Genomic DNA, 14,534 nt, shown 5'->3' on the forward strand with positions numbered 1-14,534 from the left:
ATGTCCCAAATCCAGGCCTTGTTTTAGCTTCCAAGGAACCTCTCAGCTCAAGGTCAACACAAAAGACAGCTGCCTCAATGGTGCCTTAACACCCCATCTGTGTGTTTTATTAAGCCAGCAGCAAGCTGTTTCTGTTGTCTTCTGTTTTCAGAAGTCCATGCATTGCCTGACGGGTTCTTTCCTTTCCTCGCCACCTGACACATCTGGACTGTACTTCATATTTGTTTGCTGGCTTCAGGTGGCTGTTTGCTCTCTCTGCTTTTTAAAATTCCGAGTCAAGAGATGAGAGACATTAATGGCCTGTCCAACGCTGCATTAAATGGTGAGCAAAACATGCCTCATTTACTAAAACACACTAGTTCGACAATACGATTGCTAGAGTCAATACCAGTGATCCCGCGAACGGAAGCTCAGGTAAGTATTGACACAAACTCTGCTGGCTGCATGACTGGATTAGAAGAACCACTAAATAAAGCTCGGCTCACCACCATACCAGAACGGGGAAAGATGGCTTAGTGGTTTTTAGTAGTTTCTTGCATTTCATGGTATACCAATTCTGTTAAATAAATCAATAAAAAGGAAAGAGTTTGGAAGCAAGTAAAGTAATATGCACAAATTGCCTAAAGAGGGTGTGCATACAAAAGACTGTTAAGACTTAAATTAATTAAACGAACCTAAGCCATTTAAGATACTGCATCTATCCCATGAATGGTGCACAAAGGAGGATAAGAGGCCTGGACAGAGACATCTGAGCACCAGTACAGTGGTACCTCGGGTTACAGACGCTTCAGGTTACAGACTCCGCTAACCCAGAAATAGTACCTCAGATTAAGAACTTTGCTTCAGGATGAGAACAGAAATCGTGCAGCGGCGGCACGGCAGCAGTGGGAGGTCCCAATAGCTAAAGTGGTGCTTCAGGTTAAGAACAGTTTCAAGTTAAGAATGGACCTCCAGAACGAATTAAGTTTTTAACCCAAGGTACCACTGTACGTTGTGTTTTTGGAGGCCTAGGATAAGTAGGAAAGGCCTTGGTTTCCTATACCCTTTTTCGAAGGATAGTACTTTGTAAATGTTTAGTGCAATAGAAATGAAATCCACATGCAGAGCAATAAATTGGAATGCAACCTTTGAGGACACTTCTGCAAAGGCAGGAGTAGCCAATGTGGTGTACTTTGGTGTATAATGTGGTGTACTCTATCCAACAAATAGTCGGGGGTGAAGGGGAGTTGTGGTTCAACAACATTGGAAGGGGGGCACCACGTTGATTACCTCAGCACTGTGGATACGAATGGACATTGGTGCCTCTCTCACACAACTGCCTCTGTGTTGCTCTGTGCGGACGTGCCCGCCATTTGCCCAGTTATTTTCCACCGAGATTCTATTCGGAAGGGATGAGCATTGTTCCCACTGATGCAGAAAGAAAACACTTGCTGAGACACACCTCCCACCTGGGAAAGGCAAAGAATTTGGCATTTTGACACGTGCCTTCAGTTTCGTTTATCTGGGCTTAAAATGCTAAGCCACCTGAACGCTCCACCTATTGAAAATATTTGCCCAGTGAGCATTAAGGCGGGGGGGGGGGGTCTTGGTTTGTATATAAAACCAGCATAGGCTGGAGACACTACAGCAGAATGTTTAGAAGGCTGATGTTTTAAATTTGGTTAAGGACGGAAGCTGTTGAAAACAACCATGTCTGGAAAGCAACCATGTTTTAAGGGCTTCGCTCAACAAGCTGAAGGGACTGTGCAGGATGCTGGTAAGAAACTCTATCATCTATCTATCTATCTATCTATCTATCTATCTATCTATCTATCTATCTATCTATCTTGGTTTCACTTCAGATGCCCAATGAAAAGGAGTTTTGTTCTCAGGGCTGGTTTATACATTCTCGGTAGCATCAAGCTGGTCTCCTTCCGTCCTGGTCTCTGCTTCTTGTAAACCAGAATGCACCCCTCTGAAAAAGTGTCTTGCAGATTGAAGACACTTCCAGCTCTATGATTCTATGACTCTAGGAACTACCGTATTTTTTGCTCTATAAGACTCACTTTTTCCATCCTAAAAAGTAAGGGGAAATGTGTGTGCGTCTTATGTAGTGAATGCAGGCTGCGCAGCTATCCCAGAAGCCAGAACAGTAAGAGGGATTGCTGCTTTCACTGCGCAGCAATCCCTCTTGCTGTTCTGGCTTCTGAGATTCAGAATATTTTTTTCTTGTTTTCCTCCTCCAAAAACTAGGTGCGTCTTGTGGTCTGGTGCGTCTTATAGAGCGAAAAATACGGTAACTCTTCTAACTCTATGATTCTACAACTCTTTGTCATAGCAAGTTAGGCTGCATCCACACAGCGTTTTATTCCATTTTCACAAAGTTTCCTTATCTGATAATTTCCACACTTTATGCAATCTTTCCCACAATGTAAAAGCCACTTCTGGAAAAACAGCGGAATCTAGCAGAAGTTTAGTGTACATTTCCATGTTATTTGGCTCCGGGGGGGGGGAGGTGGAATCAATTTTACAACCAGTTAACTCAGCAAATTGCAGGAGTTGTGTGTTGTAGTCTCAGGTGAAGAAATTTCAGGCAGTATTTAAGCATACAGTTTTTTCTACAATATCAAATTTAACACGACATGGTGGTATATTGAGCAACAAGTCACAGTTCCATAATGCAACAGGGGAGGCAGTATAAAAGAAACATTAAAATCTGGGGTAGAAGTGCTAGCATTATAATTAGGATTGTTGGTATCCGTCTGTCTTGGGAGACAATGGAGGAGTGCGTCTTTGGGGGTGATGTCAAAATATTGGAAGGTTACAGTGCCTGCTGTGGCTGTAGAGACCGATACAGGAGAGACATGCTTTGTTGCAGTTGAGGCAGATGAAGGTTGTGCTGCAGCCTTAGACTTCTATAAACAAGGTGTTGTTGTTTTTAAATGCTTGAAGGAGGCTGAATTTCATTAAAAAAAACAAAAAACCACCCATGTGCAGTCTGAAGTGGAATAGTCCAGGAAGAGCTTCACCAAAGAAGGGTTAGCCCTTCAGCAACAGGGATCTAACAATGGCATTTCTTGATTGACATTATACGGTCTGCTTAATAGTCCTAACCACTAAAGTGGATGCAGCTTACTTTTATTATGTTTATTGCATTGTCTCTTGCCTTTCCTCTGGAAAGCTCAGAACAATGTATCCCACTCCCGATTTTATCCTCATGACAAGTTGAATAAAATTGGGGGGGGGGGCAAGTGAGCCCCGCCCCACATAAATGATCACATGAAGTGACCATTCGAATGGCAATGCCCATCAATTTGGGGGGGGGCTCAAATATTTTATGAGGCCCCCCAAAGGGACCTCAGCCCCTAGGAGTTGGCTCTTATGCTATGCTGTGAAATAGGTCAGGCTGAGAGATGGAATAGCAATGCAAGCATCAATTGTTGTTGTTGTTTAGTCGTGTCTGACTCTTCGTGACCCCATGGACCAGAGCACGCCAGGCAGTCTTCCATTGCCTCCTGCAGTTTGGTCAAACTTATGGTAGTAGCTTTGAGAACACTGTCCAACCATCTCGTCCTCTGTCATCCCCTTCTTGTGCCCTCAATCTTTCCCAACATCAATTAAGGGAGTGGTGTGAGCCAGCCATCACTGTAGTACGCTCAGAGGAATTGTGAGATTTCTTTTCTGTACCAAAGTTAAATAGCCTTTCCTGCTCACCCCATTACTTGTGATGTCACTGCTTTCCTCTCTCCTAAAAACAACTCAGTTCTGAAAAACATGTACATTCATGTCCTCAGATGCCACTGATCTGCTAGGTCACAGCCATTCACCCAGGTGCTGTGATAAGGAAGATCTTGTTTTTCCTATGATATCTATGTACTCAGTGTGCACTCAAAGAACATCTTGTTATTTTCTGCTGATGCGTGTCTGATAAAGTTAGCAATCTGAACCACGAGTCTAACCTCATGATGGAGGACCACACAGCTTGTGGACCCACCAAGAGCATCTCACAACCCATCAACTACAAACGGAAAATGTGCCAGGGATTCATTAAAACCCTTCTGGGGCTTCTGCATGCATGCATGGGTCTGCAAAAACACACCATGGAAACCAGATGATCCTCAAGTATTGCTGATGTTTTCAGCTTGGTGGGGGTTACACTTTGCTAGGGTCGGGGGAGAAATGTGATTCAGATCAGATTAAAAGGTGAGCCAAACTGATTTGCACTTCCTGAAACAATACACGAACCGAAATGCAGCCATCCTTCAAAATTTGCCACTTCTTCAAATTTTGCAACACAGTTCTCTGGTCAAGCAATATGTACAAAAATGCCTATGCGATTGTAAAGTGTACAAATAATGTATGCATTGGTGAAAATAATGCACAAAAATGTTATATAAGGGGGACTGCTTGTGAAAATGTGCATATTAAGCAAAATTGCATACAAAGAATGTGTACATTAGGCGGAATCACACTAAAATGGTGAATTTTCATGAGGACTTTTAAAAAATAATAATAATTTGCAAAATGATCTCAAAATTTCTACACATTTTTCAAATGAACTTAAGATGGGGAAAATTAACAACTGAAAGAACCCAAATTTACAGATTTTCGGACTTCCGGGTTAGCGCCATCGCCGAATGGCGGACTCCCTCCGAGCTCCGGAGGGAGTCGGCTCGGCAGGGGTTGGGTCCTACCGCGCCGGCGACGCGGGGACCCTCAAAAACCACGGGAACGGATCCCGTGGACATGGTGACTCGGCTGGCACCGTTATCGCCATCCCGGCTTGTGAAGGAGCCTTTTTAAAGGCTACGGATCGGGCGCCGGGGAGTGGCGTGGTGCTTTGAGTCCTCCGCTTCCCCTGCCGGGCGCAGCCGCATGCCATCCGGCGGAGAGCGCTGGCTTCTTCCAAAGAAAATTCGGACAATTAACAACAACCCGTGAGTAATTGGGTAACCGGGCATAAAAGGAGGAAAAAAGAAAAATTTTTCCGGATTTGGCACGAGCGGGAGGGGATCCAAAAAGGAAGTCAGTCCCCTCCCTGATTGTAAACATGCTAAAACAAGGACTGAGAAACCAAGATCGATTCAGAAGTTTATTGATGACAAAAATTATTAACTCCACGATGTGAACTATAAGAACTGTGCTGGAGGAGAAGAGTTGAGGGTGAGAGGAAAAAGACAACCCCCCCCCCTGGGAACCGGGGCGATTCGGAGAGCCTGGCGAAGAGAGATGGAGAATTTGACAGCTGCCAAAGGAGCTGTCAAAGCTGGAAAATATAAAGAGGACTTTGCTACAAGTTTTTCTTTGCTGGTTAATTTTGCTACAATTTGATATAAATATGGATATAAACTGTCGGGGAAAAAGAAACAACAAATTGACTTTTGGATTAGAGGATACAAAGTTATTGCAATCCCCCTAGAGGGGTTTCGGGACATTACAAGTGTCGTATGTGGAAAACTACTCTGGGATGTGCATAGGTCTTATCTCTTGGGAAAGCTGCAGAACTGAAATATTATTTTGTCTACAGAGGTGACCATAATACAATAGAATCTTCTATTGAAGCAAGAAAGGAACTGGACGTAAGTCCTTGTCCCTGAATAACAAACCTCTGTAGAGACACTAAGTTTTGAAACAAGAATGTTTTGACAGCTGAACAAGACAGAAACCGGAGAAAACAAGAAGCAAAAGAGTAAATGACTAAATACGACACGGAAAGAACAACGGGAGGAGCAACAAAAGATTAAGGAAAATTAAAGGCCTCTATTAGACTGGATTTATGAAGTTAAATATTATTAAAACAACCAAATCTGAAGAAACCGGCAAGATGGACTGAGAAAAATTTGGCTGTGGACTTAAGATCTCCAGGCCGACAACATACAGACAAATGGACATGGGGAATCAAAACCGGGGAAGGGAGGGGGAACCCTAGAATCCAAAGGCTTTGTAACCAATTTTTTGAACTTTTCTATATATTCTATCTTATATTCTTTATAACTTTGATCTTATATGTTTTCGTTTTTTCCTTTTTTAGAAAGGGGGAACTCGTGGAAGGAATGAGAGCTGATCTTGGGGGAAAATTTTGTTTTATTATAAGACGAGGAGTGATGTTAAGATTGTGTAAATTTAAATTGGTTTATGAGTAATATATATTAGGCTTAAATTTGGGGATGAGAACTTGTGGAACCAACTTAGGGAAAGGGGAATACAGTCGGGAGGGGAAGGAGGAAGTCCCAGAAAGAAGGTTATGAAAAGAAGGGTCTAAGCTAGTCTCTCTTTTTCTTTCTTTTCTTTATCTTTTTTATCTTTTCTATTCTGTTAAATTTTAATAAATATGATTATAAAAAAATAAAAAAAAACAAATTTACAGATTTTCTCACCCCTACAGTTTGCACACGTTTTATTATAAACTGCTCCAGGAGAAGAATACATCCTGAAAGAAACCTATGATATATATAAATAAAATAAATATTGCCCTTTGATTTTCCTAGTGCCTTCCCTTTGTACAACTGATTTTATTATTATTAAATAAATCTCTTTTTTTCTCTTTCTTGCAGTAAACAAGGTGGGACAGGCCACGCAGCAAGTTGTGGACCAAGCTACGCAGGCGGGTCAGAAAGGTAGGACTCGAAATTGCTACTAGCTTAAAAGCAGATTGTCAATTCAGAATGATCTGTGCCTGTTCCATTTATGGTATGTGTATACAACCCTTGGTAGGTTGCATAAGGTCAGCGGTAGCCAAGCATCTGCTTTGTAAACATAATGTCTTTTCCCAGGGGAACTCTGAAAATTATAGCTCTGTGAACACACGGCAGCTGACTCAGTCTTTGCCAGTGTCATCCCAATGAGGAAGGCGCACACACCGGAATTCTGCCAAGTGCAGGGAAAACGCAGCAACATCACAACTGACCTCAAAGCAAGATCCCATCCCTAATTTCTGACTGGCTAGGGAAAGGGGAAGCTGGGACATGAGGAGTCAGTGAATATTAAGTGGGCTATCTTACTTTTGCAGTAGGATAGTGGTTGTTCAGACTGGGCAGCACATCGAAGCTACACATTAGGAACCAAGTGCTTGGGAAACCCCGATTAGTAACATCCTTCCTTCCCTTTTTACAGCTGTGGACCAAGTGTACAAGGCAGCTCAAGATGGTGTGACCGACCTCGAGAAAAAAATTGGACTCAAGAAATGATGGCCATCGTGATATTGAAATCAGACCAAAGAACGTTTGGCATCCTCAGATTCACACTCTTCCCTCTTCCATTCTGTCATAATCCTTATCCTTACGGAAAGCATGAAATATATTCTCTCCACGCCCCCTTTTCTGATTTGTAGATTTGCAGTCCAAAGAAAAGAAAGAAAAGGATCATATCGCCACCTTCCTTCAGAAGGAAAAACGTGCCAGATTTGGACAACTGAATTGTCTAACTACCTAGTCTGAGGAATTTTGGCACCTGTGATTGTCATATGGCATGAAAAAAGAGGGCTGCCTCCGAAATAAGATTTTCATATCCCCTGCCAGTCTCACGCCTCATTCTTGTAAAGACAAGACATCATACTACCACCAGTATATCAGGAGTCATACCAAGGATGGAATTAACTCCCCTTTTGTCTGCTTTCTCAAAAAATAGCTGTCAACTGCCTGCCCCTGGGCCAAATTAAGCAGTACGTTTATGACCCTCCTAATTTCCAATCCTAGAGGCGAAAGAGGAATGGAAATGAGCAGCATCAGTGACAGAGGGATTTTGGCAGGAAGCCATTTCGGTAGATAAGGTGTGAAGCTTTGTGCCACGCTTCTACTCTCTTGTTAAAGTGGTCCCCCTCTGGCAACACTAGTTGTTGACCCAGGAGAGAAGGGTTTTATTTTCCAAAGTTTTTCATATTGACTTTCCCTGTCCAAAAAATTGTTAGGCTCCAGGAGCCTGCCATGTAGTGCATTTCTTGGAATGTTTCCCATTGCAAGAAAATGTGGGTTGGCAATACAGCACTGCACTGTTAGCCCTCCACCCTATTGGACCACAAATAAACTGCAATTTGCCATCGCTACTGAACAAATAACAATCAATGTGCAACTTTGCTTGTCTTCCTGAGATCTGAACAACTGCACTGTGCATAGCCAACCTGCACCTTGTGTGCACTTCTGCACATAATGTCTTTTACCACTAAACCTGTGAAGGTTTTCTGGTGGGTGTATTTTGAAATAGATCAACTCCTTTCTTGGTCGTTATCTGAGAAATGGGCTTCATCTATATATAGTTTAAAACACAGTAGGTGGAATGGTTTCTAATGCTGTGTTAGTTTGCTCCACCAAGGAGCTAGAGGTGTGCAGCCTGACAGTGCAACACTGCATTGTGAGTTCTCCAAGCAGGATCAAACAATCAGAGGAACTACCACCATTTCTGATACGCATTATCACAAATGCGCAGAAAAACCCATTGCCACCTGGGATCAGTTTTTGAGATCTCAACAATTGTACTGTGTACTTCCAGGCTGCACTATTTTTAGTTGAAACAGACTGCTTTCTTTAGCAGAGTAGTCTGTAATTGTATTGAAAACTCTGCAGTGACGCAATGTTAAGGCAGTCATAAGAATGGCTCTTAAGGCAGTCAATGGCAACTATTGCAAAACTGCAAAGTTTATTGAGGAGGGTGCAGGATAGCAATGGAACACTGTGTTGTTCGCTCTCTTCCAAGCAAACACAATCAACCAACCAACCAACAGGTCATAGCAACACCCATAAAGCATAATTGTTAACACAGAAGTACTATTTGTTGTTTTAACTTTCATGTCTTTCCTTTTCTTGACTTGAATGTTAATAATAAAAAATATGCATGACAATCTGAATTCTTTGGGTGCTTACATGTGACTGAGCTCTATGCTGCATTTCCCCCCATGGGAGTTGACAGTGACTTGCAAGGATAAAATCACAGGTGAATAAGTGGTTGTCCAAGCCACCCAGCCCTCCATGCCTACCTCCTTTCACTGTAGGGGCACTTTGAGACTGGGCATCATGTGGCATGGAGCAAGGAAGTCCCTGGTTTTATTTAAACCACACTTCAGCCATTCAACTCAGGGTGTGAGACTCCGGGTATAGGGCAGTATATAAATTTAATAAATAAAATAAATTCGGCACGGCGCAGGAGATCCACTATCAAGATATAGCTTCTTATGGATCTAGCTAGCTGAATTATACTGAGCAATTTTGCCCAGAATCATTTACTTTTACTACCAGCAGCTCTTGAGGGTCTCCAGCAAAGATCTTACCTATCACCCAGTCCCTGAGCAGTTACCTAAAGAAGCAAGGGGTTGCGCTTGGGCCCTTCTGTATGCAAAGCATCCCTTCCGTCCTGAACCCCTGGCCTACCTGGCAGCAAGTCAGTCCAGGATCAAGCCACGTGTCCGAAGCACAGTCCCGCAAAAATCCTGGAGCATCCAAGCTGAGGTCTATCAACATGGGCAGTGGAGCAAACACAGCCCCTCAGCTCTGCTTCTCCTTTTGCATGCTGATTGCAGCATCTGGGCTTGACGAGGCATATGACCCTCACCTGTTCCAAGCCTACTCCAGCTGAGGAATCACACACTGAGAGCTAGTGAGCCTCACCTGGCCAGTGAGGAAGCTGGGTTTGGGGCCCTGGCCTGCCTCAGCCTCTTGGAGCACCCCTCCCACTGCTCCCTATGCCTCAGAGCCCACTGTGTTCATGGAGACAGGGGCCTCTCTGGCTCTGGTGATAGGTCCTGCTGCTCTGGTTCCTGTGCACCGACTCCCATCCTCTCATCATCCTCCATCACCCTGTGAGTACTTCCTACATGAACCTCTCATTCCCCATCCTCAGCTTGCCCCAGTGTGTCACAGTTCCGGCTACACCCCTCTCCGGGATCCTCTTCCACCTCCCCGTTGTCCTGCCAGTTCATGTATGCCAAAGTTAGGCCCTTAGATCTGCCAGTCTTTTGGTGTATGTGTTTTTCTTTGAATCAATCAATCAATCAATCAATCAATCAAAAACACCTTCAAAGCAGCCCTGGGGAGTCACCATTCTGATCAGAGAAAGGGAGATGGAGCGTCAACATTTTCCCTTTGCAACATTTTGTCCATCTAAGGCCTCCCCAATCTGATATTTGCCCCACTGGAGGTGGGCGTACAAATAGCAAAGAGTGGGCCAACCTGGGCAGGGCCTTAAAGCCAAGGATGGAGTTTGAGATGGATGCATGATGCAATGGGGACCCAGTGCAGGGATTGGAGGACTGGTGTGAGTGACGGAGAGATCAATGCTTTACAGAGGTGAGTTTTGGGTTAGAGGTTAAAAGACTAAGCTGTGACAAGGGAAGGCCAGAGATCCACAGCACACACCCCAAATGGTAAATTTGCATCATTTATTGTGGTGCAAAATTTTGAGATACTTTTAGACAGGTTATTATTTTGTAATGCCCAGGACAAATAGCCCTGCTTGTAATAGACCCAATTTCCCCCCTCTGTGTGGTATATGAAGCCACTGAGGATAAGTTCACCCATGTCAGTTTGTTACTCTTTGACCAGATCATCGTGTGTGTGATGATGCCCTGCAGATTCCACAAACAGCCTCAGGTTAAGCAACACTGATGCACATTTTCGCATAACATGTCAGTGTTACTGCAGTTTCTCTTTCCAGCCACGGTGTGGAGTAGAAGCCTAAGAATATAATTCTCAGGGTTTGCCGTGTTTTCTTTCCACAGCTTGTGAAGCAGTGCGTGCTGATGTTAGAAATTAAGGCACATGTAGGAACAAGACAACTGACCACAGTAGAATTTGTTTTCTAAGTGCACAGAGTCAGCCCAAGGCATTCTGCTAGGTAGAGAAGAATGGCAGTTCCTCCCTTCCTAAATCGGGAAGCAGGGCGAGTACAATTCAGTTTGAATAGAAAGGCAAACATACCTAATCCGTGCTTCCCAAAACAATACAAGAACCAAAACACAACGATCCTTCAAAATTAACACAACTCAGTTTTGCAGTGCAGTTCTCGACCTAAGCAATGCTTACAAAAATGTATATATTGGGGGGGGAGGAGTGAATAAAAATTAATATGTGTATTACTGAAAATCATGCGTTGTAGTAGGGAAAGCTCCTTCAGAAAATGTGTACATTAGTCAAAACTGCATATAAACATGCATTAGGAGAAATCTGTAGTAAAACACTGGTGAATTTTCATTTTTCAAAATCCGTAAATCGGTGCAGAAATGTGGAAAACTGAATTTAAGATGGGAAAAAAGAAATTGAGAGAAGTAAAATGGACAGATCCCTCCATTCCTATTCCCAAATCAAGGTGCAAAGTACGGTGGTAACTCAGTTTGTTAACTTAATCTGTTCCGGAAGTCCATTCTTAAACTGATGCGCACTTTCCCTAATGAGGCCTCCCGCCACCAGTGCCCTTCCACCATTCAGTTTCCGTTTGTAGACCGAGGTAAAGTTTGCGAACCAGAACACAACTTCCGGTTTTCCGGAGTTCGTAAACCAAATTGTTCGTAAACAAGACTGTTCTTAAACCGAGGTACTACTGTATCTGAACCAAGGCAAGATATTTGGGCAGCTAGCTGAGCCCGAAAACCAAGCAAGCGGCTCTCGCTTCCCTGACAGTAAAAAGAGAGTGGTGAAAAATCAAATAACTATTGTTTGCCCTCTCATGACACCCAGAATCATGTGTGGGAGCACTCATTTTGCCTAATGGTCGGACTGGGTCCCAGCATCACCACAGATGACAGCAGCTAGGGGCCTACTTCAGAATGCTTGTAGGGTTTTTTTGGGGGGGGGGCAGGGGAATGTCATTGATTCAATAATAGTGCACGACACAACATGTCATTGACATAATAATAGTGCATGAGTGGTGGGCTTATTTTGGACCACCCACACAACATTCTGCTGTATTAGCTGTTCTGTGATGCTCCATCCCATACAGCGGCAAGCACTGAGATCAGAGAAATGACACTTGTCAAAATTCTCCCTTCTTTTTAACACTTAAAAGGCCCTTATCGCTGCATCACATACCAAGCTGAACAGATATGCTTTCCAATATGCATTGTAAACATGAAAGAAAACTCTTCTCTTCACCCGAAACTGTACAAATAATTACTGATGCTTGCCAACTGCCACCTTAAGAGACTGGGAGAATTGCTCTTTTGGGGAGTGAGTAGTGCTATTTTTCTAGAAAACTCACCATGAGCACCTCCCTTGTTTTCTTTCAATGTCAATGGCGCCCACCTGAGAGGTGCTGGAGAGTTTTCAGTGAGTTTTGGCTGGGGGGGAAAGCTTCATTAGGTCTTATTTCTGAGTATATTATTTCTGTATTAAGAGTACACTGTTAATGAATGCTGAATTTTGAAACCGTGGAAGTATGGGGGATTTTTCTTCTCTTCCCCTCCCCATTTTTTTCTTTAGGTATGAAATGAGCATTTTGTCACTCTCAGGGCATCCGATCAGTATCTGGCAGTACACATAAAACTAGAAAAACTGGAAAAGGTTAAGAGGCTGTCTTGCCCGTCAACCTACCTCAAGGACTCTTAAAAAAGCATAACCTGTTGTTTTAGCGATATGGCATGTTGTCTTGCTGGCTGGTACACATACCTAACATTGCCTAAAAGTGTACCTTGGACACCATAGAAAGCAACATAGAAAGCAAGCATCAATAAAGAGCAAGGGAACTCTGGGTTCTGAGAGCAAAATGCCTACCTTCTCATAGGTATTTTTAACGTTATTGAGATTTCTAGTCCTTTCCCCTTTCTCAAATCCAAGACTCGCCGGAGGAATGAATGTGCATAGAATGTAAGGTGTTCAGGAGACAAAAATAGCTTTCCAGTGTGAAACGTAAGATACATTTTACCACATGTATTGGCTATTGTTCCCCAACCCCTCAGCCAATGCCCCCACCCGAACAACCCCTAAACAACTGGGTTCTTCTATACCTGAAAACTGAGGGGGGGGGAGAGAGATGGTGGTACTACTGGAATAATCAGAATAATTGATGTGCAGCCCACCAACCAAAATAATAGATTTGGTATAATATAATTGGATAACCTCTTTTTGACTTCTTTGATAGAAAGAAAAAGTTATGATCCCAAGATGCCTGGATTGAACATTGGGAAAACATCAGCAGAAGGAAAAATAAATGGATACTACTCTGGATTGAACATTAAACTGCTGAATACCTTTAGGAAGCTTAACATTTACCTGAAATATGCTTCCTTTCATTTCCCACCCATTAGCTCTCTAATTCTGCCTTCTGAGCACCTGAGAACAACAGATTCAGAAATAAGGCTTCTATGCTAAAAACCATTTGTTTGGCTTAAGCCCTGGCACTAAAAACCAATGCACCAGAAACTGAGAATTGGCAGGCAGGCAGGAAGTGATTCACTGACTATGGAGCACTTTCCATCCTATGCCTGCACCTTTGTGTCTGGAGCAGGAAAAGGGTGAGGTATCCTGGTAACTGTTTCTGCCAGCTGGCTGTTGCTGTCAGAAACAACCAAGAGTTAGAGATGGAAAAGTCCATAGACTTCAACTGGCTACCCCCATGGGCCAGTTTGTGAATGGTGAGACTTAATGCAACCAAAGGTTGGATTTTAGTTCAAGAACTCTGGATCAGTGGCATAACTGCAATGAGTCATTGCCCATCCTCTTATACATAATGCTCATCATCTTTTTTTCAGCACCATCTTCCAACAGGTATCACCTGTCACAGTCCCAACTCTCCCATCACACAAGTGGTACCCTTGACTAGAATGGAGGCGAGAAGTTCATCACATAGCATTGTCACAAGGGTGGATTGTGTGAAGCCACTCATTTGCAAAGGCAGAATCCATCTGCCATACAATGAGCCTCAGCACAGGAACATAGGAAGCTGCCTTATGTGAACGCCAGAGTCAAGACTATTGGTCCATTTAGCCCAGTCTTGTCTACTCTGACTGGCAGCGGCTCCCCACCAAGAGGTTGTGCACACCTGCTGTTACCTGGTCATCAGCGGAGAACCTTCTGCAAGCAAAATATTGTCTAACACAGAGTGATCTCTCTCCTTCCCTGGAGGAGTCCTTCCATCCGACGAACCCAACTGAGGGCATTTTCCAGAAAGGCAAAATTCAAGCAGGTCGGCACACTTTGTGATCCACCAGACGGAACATGGTTTTGTCGGTCACAGATCAGAGGCTTGCCTGGTGCCATTTTTGCACTCCCAGGTGTGCCACAAAAAAACAGAAGGCTGAATTAATCTCCTGCACAGCTGCATCCAGTTTGGTCACAGGTTTCTGATATGAAGTCTATGTGCTTTCAAACACAGTAATTAGTATCTTTGGACTGGTGTCATTTCCCCCTTCCCATACATTGAAATTTACCGTTATTTGGCCTTATAAAACCTCCAGCTCTTCTGAAAGCCATCATTATGGAAACGTTTCATAACAGCAGGCTGGCCAGCCCAGTCCACAACCACTCTTGTTTTGCAGCTGTGGAAAACTACTTTGGTTTAAAAAAGATTTTAAAAGTGCCAAACCCCACCCTCTCCCTTGCGGGGAAGAATACAGTAATTCCAAACATCCCTCCACT

The 14,534-nt window shown here is 43.5% G+C and overlaps 1 long non-coding RNA gene across 1 annotated transcript; it reads left to right on the top strand.

Moving 5' to 3' along the window:
• The first annotated feature begins 1,552 nt into the window (after window positions 1-1,552).
• On the top strand, window positions 1,553-8,818 carry LOC309532930. Its single transcript, XR_014220075.1, has 3 exons — window positions 1,553-1,756; window positions 6,534-6,596; window positions 7,093-8,818. It is a non-coding gene; the product is annotated as an uncharacterized lncRNA (long non-coding RNA).
• The last annotated feature ends 5,716 nt before the right edge of the window (window positions 8,819-14,534 follow it).

Source organism: Podarcis vaucheri (assembly GCF_965113315.1).
Source record: "Podarcis vaucheri genome assembly, chromosome: 5".
Taxonomy (NCBI): Eukaryota; Metazoa; Chordata; class Lepidosauria; order Squamata; family Lacertidae; genus Podarcis; species Podarcis vaucheri.